Consider the following 12,361-nt stretch of genomic DNA (forward strand, 5'->3'; position numbering starts at 1 on the left):
GAGAATTATCAGTTTGTTAGGTTGGCAATGATTTTGCACCAACATTCAAATGTGCTTCTGGCCTGAGGGCAGAGCGTGGATTAGAAAAAAGATTTATATTATGTATGGAGGAGGAGATAGTTTATATTGTGTATTGTGTGTAGAAGGAGATTGGCCGATGTAAGGCGTATGTATTTGAATTGAATTTATTTATTGTTGTATATGTTGTTGAATTGTTAGGAGGTAAGATTCTCAGTAGAGTTATTAGCAGACTTTGTAACATATATGATTTCTGATCCAAAACCAACTGGATCATAAAATTTATATTATATTCTCGAATTGTCGTTTTAAATCAGAAATCAGAGGGCGTTTTGTGTCACGTGGTAATTTGAAACCACCAAATATTTCTAAATGAGCCAATAAAATGTAATAGAACTATAAAATTGGAAAGAAGGTTAGACCTATCTAAAGAGTAAATCAACTCAAATCAAGTATTATTAGTGATTAGGAGTAATAGCATTATCAACAACGATAAGAAAACATGTATTATTGTGATTTAATAATTATGAGAACTCATTGGTAAGATCAAAAAATTATAAAGCGGCATAATTATTATTGGCGGATTACAAAAATAAAAAATAAAATAAAATGCATGAACATTGAGGTTAGAGTTACTTGTTTACGTTTTGAAAAGAATTAGTCGATCTTGGATAAATCGATAATTATCCGAACCAATACTGAATGAATCAGCTGATTATTCGATCAACCCATATGACCGGTTGAATCATATAAAATTCACTCATAAAGGATATATTATGTATACTAAAGGAAGTCGATGTGTAGAAATACAAATAACTATTATTTCTGTATAAATATTTATTATAATCTAAAAAAGCATGATAAATCAAGAGTATAAAAAACTCATATAAAACTAAATGTATTATCTATTAAAATCGTATGTTACGATTTATTTATGAATTCAATTTAAGATAAATACCCCATATATCTGTATAAAAACTTCTTTTATTAAATTTTTTCTATTATAAAGCCGAGGAAGCCCTGATTCCCAAGGCAACCAATTGTATTGAGTCTATTAAATTGAGGGCCAATCAGAGAGTAGCTTATAGAATTATTCTAGGAAGAAGCAAATTTTTCTGAAAACCTCTTTCTTCTGGCTTAAGATCCCAACCCGAGAGGATGCACATGGAGTTTAGGGTCTTTTCTTATTCCTTTTAAAAATTTTTTAACGAATTATTAAGCCAAACCCTTTTTTAAATGTAATGTATGTTTGTTGAATGTTAATTGTTTGTGAACTCAGTGCTGTCAAGGAGTTCGTAATTGTAAAGATTCCCATAAAAATAGCTTTAATTCGAAAGAAACTTATAAAAATCTGGATCACACGTTAGCCCAGCAGTGACGAAAAGGAGCCTACCTAATTAATTATTGGAAATAATTAATTCAATCCACGAGAACATCCAGAACTTCAGTCAGTGAGTGATAAGTCAAACCAAATGAGCTCATTTGTCTACGTTCAGTGGGGTAATAATTAATAAAAAAGCGCTATTCCAATTAATTAGAGTTAAAATAAAAAGTCACCACGTGTTGAACAATATCACATAGTTCACAAGAACATTTTATAAATTTATTTATTATATGTAGGAAGCTTACTTCCATGCACTGCCCGAATTCATATTAAAAGCCCTGAGATCTCATGTTTGAATATTAATTTATTAAATATTAATTTTGTTTATTGAACAAAATATACCATATCAAACTTATAGACCGAACAGGTTTTTATCTGCAGAATTTTATATTGATTGGAAGTCTAAGTACCAGTATTAAATATAATATATTTATGAATTTGAAATTCATTATTGTGAATATTAGCAAAGCCTGTGATAATTATTCAGATTTTAAAAGTAGATTATTTAAGTGAATTACAGATTTATTGAATATTTTATGCATATCTGTTTTGTGGGAATATATTTTGTGTTTTATGTCAGCATACAAACTTATAGAATTTTTTATTATATCCTAACTCATCTCGTGTTATATAGTTTGAGCTGTTTTGGTACCAACAAATATTTAGCAGCACTTAAAATCATAGAATCAAATAATATTAACCTTATTCAAAGCACTCAATATTTATCATCCTTTGATGATATTCATTTCATCAGCCAGAACAAGTATATTAAGAAATTATATTAATAAGGTTCCAGTTATATCATATAAGGATCCAGAGAGCTTCAAGAACTGGCGTTGTAAGTTCTAAGGAATTTTGAAAGGGTATATTGGTGAATACTTGTATTCACGACGAGCGTTTTAAGAATCAACTAGAAACAACTATAGTTGGTCCTGATTATTCTCTAGTGGTACATGGTTACTGATAATCAGTCATCAAATATTCTTTTAATTTCCTTACTGGTATTCTTCAAGAACTTCATAGAAGCAGCGGTAAGAATTATCAATACCTGGTCCTTGAACCTTATGGTGATTATTTGTACTTATAAAATTCATGTTTCTACCACTGAGCTAGAGCTGAGGTTTGAACCCAGTAATTTTGCGAGCCGGAAGGCCTTAATTTTTTGTGAATTTATTCGCAAAAGAGGGAATTTAGAGACTGCTCTTATAAATACCAGAAACATCGTATTATATGTGAAGGAATTGCAATCTACAACTTCTCACAATAGCTTCATAACGTGGGACTCTATCATAAGAGATAACCCCCCCAGGAGCACAACTTCACAATATGTAAATTTGGCGAGATAAAATTTGAAGAAGAAATTCAAGTGAAAATTAGAAGAGAAAGACTCGAGGCCATTTTGCAAGGATCATCGGTAGGATGCAGACTTAGTCCACGTACCTAATTGGTCAAAAGCTTTAATTTCTGTTTAATGTAATTCAATCTTCGTTTTTCTGTTTTTAAAAAGTTGTTCCAAAGTTCCTATAATAATTGTGATATTAAGATTTTTAAATTTCATTTAAATAAACCCCGATATTATATTAGTGAAGTCTGTTCAACATTTTTCGCCACGTGGAAGGATCCAGCCGGAACGATATATTCTACGGCCGAATATATTTCGAAAACCAAAAAACGGAAACAAAAGTCTACGTAGGTTATTCGAATATATAAAAGGGGATCCCCATAAATCTGCGAAAATTGTACAGCGTATAAATTCGTCCATTTAAGAAAAGTCATGACTATAGTTTTAAGGGTACAAAATTTATCATAATTAAATTTTATAGTATTAAATAAATTTAACTATCCACGCTGTACTTAGCCAAAAGGTCTATTTTCCTTAGGCGAAACCACACCCTGAGAGTAATTTTAATTATTAATTTGTTCTATTCTCTGAATCACCATTTAATATTAACTTGTTTTTTCTTGTTTAACTAGTTCAGTTTATGACCCTTTCCAAAGGGCTATTATCCATTTTATTTTGTCTAATTGAAGAGTACCGAACTTTTTATATAATATTTATAATTTAAAGATTCAAATCTGCTGTCAACCAATCTTCATTCTGTATCTATTTGAAAGCTATTATTTACATAATCTGTTCATTAATTCATTCAATATTTGTTGTAAAAGTACATCCTTCAGAATATATCTATTTCACCGTTTTATTAAACTGGGCTTACTTCATTATACCTCCAAATTCGTTCTTCCTCGACTGACACACATTGATCATTCAGGACACATCCTGTTTTGCAATAGTCAGACATTAGCGAGTATAGTATCTATCATTAGACTATTATTTCTTCTGGTGGTAAATGGTGGTCGATTTTCTTATCAAGTAATAAATTCTGTCATTGAGAGTACCCCGCAGAATCAAATAATAAATCGACTTCCACTAGCCTACCCCACCGAGGTGAAGTGAATCCTACATCATTAGCCGATCAACGTCGCAAAGAGAGGTAGTAGATCGTATAGACAACATTAGAATTGAACTCGGTACTCGAAATATTTACTATTTTGGTTCAGCACTTTGCCTTCATACAACCTATAGTACTTATCAGAGACCTGGTTCGCATGGATTTGCTATTCTATCTGTTGTTTCATGCGGTCTAATATCTTTCCAAATTACGGCACAATTATTGGATTCTAGATATATTAGTCATCATTTGGAGAAAAGGTTCACTCCAAAATTACTGTCTCTGTCTGATCGTAGTGACAGCAGAATTTATTTTCAGCAGGTTCAAGTTGAACTGCATTTTATTGTTAAATTGAATTTAATTCCACCTCACCATATTATAACCACCTACCATATTAAATTAGAAACTCAGGTCCCTTACTTCGGCTACCTTTGTAGACCGCCAACCCCTTTATTGAGCAAGTTAACTTTTTCAATCTGTCCCATCCATACTCCAGTCATTCTGCTTCGATACTCTGATTTAAGTGATATCGACAATCCGATTAAACAAAGGTTGGTCAACCTAACCTACAATTACCCATCGTTAAATCATAACCTCAAGTACTATAATTGTTCAATTATTCTATTAAATCTGACCATTTTAACTATCAATTACTTTTTTACTGTACGTCCTCCCCTCTCTACGGAGCAAAATAGGCTGCAACATTCGCCAACACAAGGTAAGACCTACTATACAAGGAAATCGTACTCATGGCTGAACAATTATAATCCTAATTTATTGTCATATAGTTCAAACTATATATTTCCGTGTCCCCCCCCCTTGGAGTAAGATCATGACACATGACGCTTCAACAAGAGGCTGGGATTTGAAACACTTATATACAATAGCTTAAAATACAGCAAAATTATGGATGAACTTACAAAATATAAATTAAGAAAATAATTATTGAGCTGTATATAATATGAAAAAAACAATTTGTAATAACTATAGATAAAATAGATAATATTGTAATGCATCCACATAAATTGGCGGAGCTTTGGACATATCAATGTCCATTCTTTGGAAAGAATATTCGAAGTATTCTTCCCACTAACTCTCTACCAAATCTACCAAAGAGAGAGAGATAGAGAAAGAGATGAGAAGAAGAGGTAGCAGTATTATGAGTTGAAGCAATAAAGGAGGAGATAGGAGAAATAGAGGTAGCAAGAAAGATAAGGAGAGAGAGATAGAGGAAGAGATGAGAAGAGAGGTAGCAGTATCATGAGTTGAAGCAATAAAGGAGGAGATAGGAGAAATAGAGGTAGCAAGAAAGATAAGGAGAGAGAGATAGAGGAAGAGATGAGAAGGAGAGGTATTATGAGCTGAAGCAAAAGAAGGAGGATATAGGAGAAATAGAGGTAACTAGATTAACTAGGAGAGAGAGATACAGGAAGAGATGAGAAGAAGAGGTAGCAGTATTATGAGCTGAAGCAAAAGAAGGAGGCGAAGGAAAAGAAAAAATGAAACAACAGGGATAAACGACAACATGTGCTAAATAGATGGTGAGTGAGTGAATGAGTGAGAGAACGAATAGTTAATCATAATGAGTCAAACAGAGAGGGGTAGTGAACAAGAACATGTGTCGTTAGCACACGCGGATCTTTGGATTGTGAAAAAATGAAACGCACTTCATAACACACGTCACTCAATGATCAATTCAAATTTGAAACGCTTTGTTCAATCTGTACCTGATCCAGACATGGTCTATTATTAACCACTCTTTCACCTTCCTCTCTCTCTCACACACTCACACACACACACTGTCAATCCTTCACTCTAATCAAACTCTCGCTCTCTCACTCCTTTTCTGTAATCTGACTCTCTCTCTCCCTCTCTCTCCCTCTATCTCTCTCTGACTCACTCTCTCAATCACATGAGACTTGTTGCTGTCAGTAGATTGTCACAAACAGTGATTGTGCGCTAGAAAGTCTCTCACATGTTTTACACTCAATCAATCCCTTATCCACTCTTTAGAAACATTTTGTTATTTCCACACACGGTCACACTTTTTCAATTTTGGTTTTATAATCGAAGAGCTGGAGGGAGAGAGACCTTTGTACTACACCATGATCCCTCCCTGAAATTCTTTCGATTTTTGTTATGTAGCTATAGTGTACCCTATAGTGAGTTTAACATCATAAAGTTAAAACCAGTGTTAGTTTAAACTTGATCTAATTTCGAAGTACATTTATTTATTTTCACAATTACAATATCAAATTGATGATTGGTTGAGGATCAACAATTGGATCAATTTCTAGTCCCGTTTGTTATGATCTGTTTTATTTCAAGTTTGAGCCGCCAGCTGATTGAATTCAGTTCAAGCTTTGACTGTGCAAACGGCCCATTGTGGATATCGTTCATAGAGAACTCAATGAATGTATTAGCATAGATAACTGATGCAAGTTGAACAGTATCTTTACTCTGTGGTATTACATTCTACGATCGCTGGGTGCATTGAAATCGTTCAACTACTAATGATAAAATGATTAAATAAAATCGTTCAACTAATAATGCAATACTAGAAGCTCTGTGAACGGTAGACCTCACGCAGTTCTCTCATGCACATGTATCTGATGTCACCTGTTCTAGTTGATTCAGTTGAATCACAATTCACAGTTGAATAATAATTCACTCTTGAAAACTGTTATTTGTCTTCTCCAAGATCAAAAACTCACTTATAATAGTATATTTCGCACCTAGGGCCGAAAATGAGACTTTTCTGGCTCGAAATCGGTTTTCAAGTCCGAGGCCGTAGGCCGAGGACTAGAAAAGATTGAGAGCCGGAAACACATTTTTGCCCGTGGTGCAAACGCTATTTTTCGCCACACAAAAAATAAGTTTTCATTTGAGCGTAAATGCGTCGTCGACCACGACAGGGTGAGGATCTCAGTTTTGGATGGATTTCAAATTGTCTAAATAACCTAAAAGATTATGTTCAATTATGTTCTAATGTTTTATGTTTTAATTTTATGATTCTATGTTTAAATGGGAGGTTGAGTTTATACTTTTTTATTTTTTCAAATGGCAATGAGATGATATTAGTATGAATGTTTTTATTTTGAATAATAAACACAAATAATGAAAAGTTTTTTGATCAGCTGTTTTAGCAGACTAACTTGGACAATCTGAATGTCAACAATGCTTGTCATCGTCGACTGCGAAAGTTGAGGTTAGAAGTTCTATCCTACTCTGAAAATAGAATTTGAATAGTTTTTAATATAACTTATTCATATTCCATTCATCCAAATAAAATGATGGTATCTTATTGCTGAATACTTTATTCAATTCTAGAAGCATATAAACTGATTTCGTTTCATAAACTATTTTTTGTAAACACGTTCACATCAAATCAGAATCAGCTGACTTCAAGGTTATTTTACAGCCCTAGGGCCATAAAAATTTTACCGGCCTGGACAGAAAACAATCACTTTCGGCCTCCATATGACGCACGAAAACCAGCTCATTACATCCAAGTGGGGTGAAAACTCAGTTTACGTTTGGATTTGTATCCCATATGATATTTCATCCAGTTTCCTGATAATCTTTCCATCTGATAAAAATATTTCTCAATCATTTTAAAATTAATTTTTTTCAATCAAGAATATTATAATTTCTTCAGCATTATTCAGTTCATTCAATCATTTTTCATTTTACTTCCAATCACCTATTAAATTTGTTTTTTCAAATGTGAGAATATTGATACTGATGGGCACGCATCATTGAAATATTGAAACCCTACCTTATAGAAATAGACACAGACAGACATCTGTTATGTAATGCATTATGTGTAATGCATCATTGTTTCTTAAGTCTTGATAATGGGTAAAAAATGTTCCCTTTGCACTCCTGTCCGTGAAAAGGGATGAAACCAAAATTTGTGATCTCTGCGACGACAATTTCATGCACGCAGCACAACATATGCCAAAAATCCTGCTTCTTCCACGTCCATTCTTATGCATCATTATGTGTGATCTGGCCAGAGAATTCGAACTGTAGCGCCAAAATCCCAGACCGCAGTTCTGCCAATAGCAGGCTTGTTTGCGCCAGTGCCGACCGTCCAGCTGTTTTGGCTTGTCGAGAAAAAAAGCCCCAGTCATTCTTGTTTCGTCAGTCGTTCTTGTCTTGTCTCGTCCCCGTTGTTGTGAAGACCGAGTTTGTATTTTTTGTCATGTAATTTCGATCGGAAATTTCTTGTAGATAATTGTTTGAGTGTAGTGTGTGTGAATTATGAGTATAACAGCATAAATAGTGTTAAATTGAATTAATTTGAATCAGATTTGAATTTATAAAGAATCAGTTTGAGCTTTGTTCGAACATAGCCTGCAAGTTGAACACAGAATCAACGAGAAGACGGCCCAGAAGCCAGAACCTGTCTTATTCCCAGATTTCACCCCACCCTGAACCTGATCAAAACACCTAATAAAGGCTTAAAAGGGCAAGTAGTCAAGCTTGGATTAAATCTGGTGAGTTTGAGCTATTTTTTATTGTTCATTAATGCAGAGTTTAACTGTACAAATAACCTGGCTCAAATTGAAGATTAAATTTTGCCCCTTGTTTGTATTTGATTATATAAATAGTAAATTACAGTCCTCTAGTAGCTCTAGCCTGAGCTTTGTTCAGAACAATGTGTAATGCATGCACTTGTCAGCTGATTGATTATGAATAATTCTATAGTCTGACTATACCTATCTTCAAAGTATATATAGTGATATCAGAGGACGGAGGAATTCCTTTTCTTCCCATATTATCCTTAAAATACAAAATTTCAAAAATCTTGTGTATACATCGACGCGCAGTTGAAAAAGAGGAGTGGCCGTAGTCGAGTGGATCAGATGCTGGCTTTATGATTCAGAGGCCCGGGTTCAAATCCCGGCCCGGGCAAGATATTTATCTCGGGCCACACCCGTGTTTCGGATGGACACGTTGAGCCGTCGGTCCCGGCTGCCTAGAAAGCAGTCGTTAGGTCATGTCAGAGGCCCTGAAATTGATCAGTTGCGACCTGAAAACTCTGACACCAGACCTGAGCCAACCAGGTCACTCGATATTATTATACATTTTCGGTTGAGCCGAGCGCTCGGTGTGACTAGACGTGATTTTGTAGCTCTTCAAATTTTCAAATAATATCAGTGTTTACTCACGTTTAAATAATATTTTATTAGGTGTGTTGAGTTCCTGTATGTGTGAGTGTCACTTACATCACCTAATTCTGCTGGAGCTGTGAGTATAAGGAAGTTATAGTTGATTTTTGGTTTCTTCTTTTTCGTGAAAGGGCTAGAGGTTAGACAGTTCCATTGCTTGAACTTGTAATCAACCAAAGTATTGGAGTGAGAGAACCGTAGATTAAAGTGAGAAAAAAGAGAAGTCTCTATCTAATCTTCGACGATTTTTCACTTGTCAAAGTGGTCGTTCTTAGCAACTGAAAGGCGTCCTTAGCTACGATACTTCTTGTCAAAGTGTGCATAGCCTGCTTGATTGGAATTGTTTGACAGAGTCTGCTGTTATCATTGTTTGTTATTATTGTTTAACTGTGCTATTTGAAAACAGCTGTGAAACCATAAGAGCAGTCTATAAGCCGCGCCAAATTCAATTTCATAGCTCTTCAAGTGCATCACTTTCATTCTTCTTTTGGTTTAGTGACAACGTAGTGCAATACTTCGGAATAATAATAATTATCATTGGCTGCTCTAATATTAGTGAAACTCCTATTCTTAATCCATTTTCCTTCTTACAGGAGCTACCCTATCACTTCCTGCCTTGATAGCTCTCTAGGCATTTCCACGCCCTTTCTAAATTCCCATTCTCATTTTTCACTAAGACTTATAAGAAATAAAAATGACTAGAACGCGAAGCGAGTTTGAGAAAGCGAATTATTCAGCACAGCAAAGTCTAAATAATATTAAAAATGACCTGATCCACCAGGAAGTAGCGGAGATTGCGGTGAATATTCACGGTATCCTTTCTGTGATTTGTTGCAAATATTCGAGTGACGTGATAATCGATTTGGTGCCTGAAGTCACATCATTACTCAATAAGTATGATTCCGCTATTAAGGTGAACAACGACTTACAGGTTTCTGTAGCTAATATACTTGAAGAAAATAAATTATTAGTAAAATCCATTGAGTCAGAGAAGAACAAGAGACGAATTGATTTTGAGGAGTCATTGCAATGTGAAGAGGTGGCGGAGGGTGAAATCAAATCTTTGAAGATGGAAATTGAAGAGTTTAAAATGAGTCTGCTTGTATTGAAAAAAGAAGTACAAGACAAGGATACAATAATCGATCTACTCCGAACTGACTGTGAGAAACTTTCTTCCACAAATAAATCGACAAATTTTAATTCCGGGACCGAGTTTGTTTTACCCAGACACACTGCCAAACCAAAGAAGTGTGACTCTAACCTGACAATACCGACTAAGAACAGATTTTCCATATTCGAGAGTAATGATTCGCATGACATGCAACCTGCCAGGGAAGATGTTCGGAAGCAAACTAGTATTCAAAAAGAAAATTCAACACCTTCTGCTGTAAAGCAATCACGAAGAAAGATGTCGTGTAATGTTCGTTTATATGCTGACAGCCAAGGCAGGGATGTTCACAGGAGCTACAAGGGTGACAATAATAACTTCACGGCCATGATCAAACCAGGAGCTCGCTTCAGGGATGCTGTGGAGGAGTCTGGTCAACTGAACGACAACGATGTAAATGTCTACTTGGCTGGCTCAAATGACATAGCCTGCAATGAGAGAGAAGAGCTGCATTCTGCTCTGAGAAGTAAACTGCGTGATCTGCAAGACCGGAGAGCTGGCAAAGTGATTGTGTTTTCTGTGCCTCACAGGCATGATCTTCCACGATGGTCTGTAGTCAACAAGGAAATTCGGAGGGCAAACAAGGAAAACTCAAACTTGTGTAAACGTTTTAGAAATGTCACTTTCGTGGATATCAGCAACTTGGGTAGGAGATTCCACACATCGCAGGGCTTCCATTTGAATTCTTTGGGGAAAAGATACGTGAGTGACAGGATCATGGACGTGGTGTGTGAGCTAGCTCAAGAAGAAAAAACATCTGACTCAATCCCCCTCAACTATTACACTAACTCTTTTTTAGGAGTGGATCGAGTTCTGTAGGATTGTCGTGCTCTGAATCCCAAAACATTGTTGGTGATGCGGAACAGGCAGACCCGGAATCACAGGTTTTGCAGTCTGATTTTGCAATGTTTCATTGGAATGTGCAGGGTGTCATGAACAAAACTGATGAGTTGGGTGATTTGATTAGAGAGCATAATGTCAGCGTTTTAGGTATTTGTGAACACTGGTTGAAAGCTTGTGAGATAATTGAGGTTGGTTTGACTGGCTATAGATTGGCTAGTGCATACAGTAGACCTATAGAACGGAGGGGTGGTACGGCTATTTATGTAAGAGATGATCTAGAATACTGTGAGCTTACTTACTTGAAGGAAATGTCAATAGCCAGTATATGTGAAGTTTCTGGGGTTCTTGTTTCGAAATGGAATGTGATTTGTCTTGAGGTGTATAGAGTACCAGATAGGTGTAATTTTGATTATTTCATTGAGACGCTTCACGTTGTTTTGAATGTAGTATCACAGAAAAATAAGTCAAATGCATCCATTATTCTCAATGGAGATTTTAATGTTGATTTACTGGTGAATGATGTACATAGATCTATTTTTGTCAACTTATTAAATAGCTTCAATCTTAATTTAACTGTGTTTGATGTGACAAGACCAAGCAGGATATGTATTGACAGAGGAACATGTATAGACAATATGGCTACTTCCATACATAAAGATAGAATTAAGTCTGTGTCTGTTATACCGACCTTAGTATCAGATCATCACTCATTGCTTGGCTTATTCACGTTGTCTGGTGGAAATGACTTGAAGCAGAGTGATAATGTTTCTCGAATCATTCGTCCGATTAATAATAGTTGTAATAAAAAGTATTTCACTCTTCTACTGAGCAAAGTTAATTGGTTGGATGTATATGCAACAGGCAATATTAGTGAGAAATTTGAGTACTTTTTGAACAAATTCCTAAGTATAGTTGATACAGTTTTTCCTCTAAAAACGGTCAAGTCCTCCAAATTGAAGAAAACCCCAAAGTCTAGATGGTACACTGATAATTTATCAGCTCTCAAAGAGGAATGTTTGAATATGTATAGTCTTCACAAGTACACGGGTCTGGCTTACCATTGTGAATTGTATAAGATATTGAGATCCAGGTATAAATACATGGTATTTCATGCTAAGCGTGAGTATTATTGTAATAAAGTATTGCAGACTAAAAATAAATCACATGCTATTTGGTCAGTTATAAAAGAGAATTTGAATGTTAACGATAGAACATCGGTACCACAGGTAACTGATCTCACAAGTGATAAATTTAATAAATGCTTCCTTGATAATGTAGAGTCAACAAAACAAAATATCCAACAATCAAGACATGATATGCC

Source organism: Nilaparvata lugens, chromosome 11 (assembly GCF_014356525.2).
Source record: "Nilaparvata lugens isolate BPH chromosome 11, ASM1435652v1, whole genome shotgun sequence".
NCBI classification, from domain to species: domain Eukaryota; kingdom Metazoa; phylum Arthropoda; class Insecta; order Hemiptera; family Delphacidae; genus Nilaparvata; species Nilaparvata lugens.